Source organism: Aphelocoma coerulescens, unplaced genomic scaffold, assembly GCF_041296385.1.
Source record: "Aphelocoma coerulescens isolate FSJ_1873_10779 unplaced genomic scaffold, UR_Acoe_1.0 HiC_scaffold_146, whole genome shotgun sequence".
NCBI classification, from domain to species: domain Eukaryota; kingdom Metazoa; phylum Chordata; class Aves; order Passeriformes; family Corvidae; genus Aphelocoma; species Aphelocoma coerulescens.
The window spans coordinates 234,243-236,797 of NW_027183496.1; positions in this window are offsets into that span (position 1 = coordinate 234,243).

Below are 2,555 nucleotides of genomic sequence, written 5' to 3' on the forward strand. Positions count from 1 at the left end.
CCACGAGGCCCTCAGGGATCACAATGGATCCTTGGTTCCATGAGGGCCCACAGTGCCCCAGGGCCTGTGGATTCCACAAGATCCTGGAGTGGCACAGGGTTCCTTTGGTTCCCTGTGTCGCCGCGGTGTCACAATGTCCCCACGATTCCAGGAGGCCCCGCAGTGTCAGAGATGAGCAGCACCAGGGGAGGTTTTGCAGCTGCACTGGAACAGCAGCAGCAGCAGCCAAGGAGCAACAGTGGAACAGTGGTGGAACACAAGTGCCATGAGGAGCTGCTGAGGGAGCTGGGGTTGTTTATCGTGGAGAAGAGGAGGCTCAGGGGAGACCTTGTCACTCTCTACAACTCCCTGACAGGAGGGGGCAGCCAGGTGGGGCTCGGTCTCTTCTCCCAGGGCCCAGAGACAGGACAAGAGGCCACAGCCTTGAGCTGCAGCAGAGGAGGTTTAGGCTGGACATTAGAAAGAGCTGATTGACAGCAAGGGTGATTGGGCATTGGAATGGGCTGCCCAGGCAGGTGGTGGAGTCGCCGTCCCTGCAGGTATTCAAGGAAAGACTGGATGTGGCACTCGCTGGCATGGTCTGGTGACAAGGTGGTGTTGGCTCATAGGTTGGACTGGATGATCTCATAGGTCTTTTCCAACCTGGTTAAGTCCAGGATTCTGTGATTCAGTGCAGCAGCGGTGGAACATTGGTTAGAAACGAGTGGGAAAGGCCCTGCAGCTGTGGAGCAAAGCCTGAGATGCCCAAGCTGTGGGACACTTAGTGGGTCTGAGCGCTGTGTCCTGCAGGAGCCGGCCCCACACACCAGAACCATGCTCGTCAGGCTGACCCAGAGCAGGGGGCAGCGGCAGGAATTGCTGCTGGGTTGCGGAAGGCGCGGATCCAGTGTGTTTGATGGTGACTCGGGGGTTGGATCCTGGTTGTTGTGGCCACCTTTGGTGGTAGTGGGACACTTTCAGTTCATCTGAAGTCGTGAACTCAGGAGAAAGTCAGCACAAAAGGAATCAAAGGGCCTTTGCTACTGCAGGGAAAGCCATCTTGGTAGAGGTTTAATGATTTTGGATGTAGGAAGCAAACGGAGTCAATTTTTGGCCTGTGGTTTTGTTCTAATCCAGGGACAGTTTCCAAAATGATGCAATTGGTGGTGAAAAACCAGGAACATGCCTCAGCATCGGGATGTGTCACACTGAGTACAGAGCTGTTTGTGGTGCTTATGATCAAGAAAGCAATTGGAATTCTTTTCCCTATTTCACTCTTTCTCCCTCTCTCTCTGGCAATGAGCCTCCAACACTCCCTGCAGCTCTGCTTTCCATGATCTGCTCCTCTGGAGCTGGCCTTGGCCAGCTGAGCAGCGGGAAGAGGGAGGCTAATGGACCATTCCAGCTGCAGACTTCCTTTTTGTAGCCTCTGGATTTCCAGCATTTAGAAATGGTCATGTTTTAAACTGTCTGACCAAATCCCACAGGTCTCACTTCTGCCCTGGCAGAAAACCCTCCTGTGGGCCTCTTTGGGAACGGACCCTCAGAAACACCTCAGTGCAGATGAGTTTTGGTTGGTTTTGCTAAGAGATGACAAGAAGATCAGCACAAGGGGGAAGGATGAGGGAGAGGGAAGGACCAATTCCTTCCTTTTGTCTTCCCATTGGAAAGTCTCCTGCAGAGGTTGTGCTGCAGCCAGAGACTTCCCAGGCCAAGGGCTGAGGGAAACGATTCAGCTGAGGCAGTTGAGGCATCTTGTTCCCAGTTTGTAGCACTGGATCTGGGAGGGGACTCAGCTGCTCCCCCCCCCTGCACCCCACAACTCCCCTGAAATGGGGGAATCCTCCCGCCTCTGCCAGGTGCTCCTTATCCATCCCTAGCCTGGGTGCTCCTGCTTTGAGCTCTCATGGTCATTCCTGGTGGTGGGGAGCAGGAGGGAGGAGTTCAGAGCAAACCTGGGAGGTGCCAGCAGGGTCAGAGATGTGTGGAGGTGAACGTGAGACAGTGACGGGATGTGCAGATGGCCACGGGGACAGGACAACACCTCAGGGATCAACTTCTTAGTGATTTGGGGGAATTTCCTTTGGAAAGCACACACGGACACAGACACTCAGACACAGAGTGTAAGTTTGCTGAAGGGGTTTATTGACCATTTGAGGAAAAAGGCCCAGGGCTCACAGGTGATCAGGCGATTCCTCCAGGGATGATCATCATCTCCTCATGCCACTGGAGGGGGACAGGACGTGGTTTTCCCCACCTGGTCCAATCGCGCGGGGGAGGGTGCCTGGATGGGGTCCCCAGGCCGGCGCACCACCTCGGCTGGCACCTAGCAGCCGGCTTAGAACTGGTGCGGACCAGGGGAATCCGACTGTTTATTTAAAACAAAGCATCGCGAAGGCCCGAGGCGGGTGTTGACGCAATGTGATTTCTGCCCAGTGCTCTGAATGTCAAAGTGAAGGAATTAAATGAAGCACGGGTAAGCGGCCAGTGTAACTCCCATCTTATGAGGAGATACTAGTTACGAAGTGGGCACTGCTGCAAAGGTCGCTCCTCCTCATGGTACCACTGTATGTCCT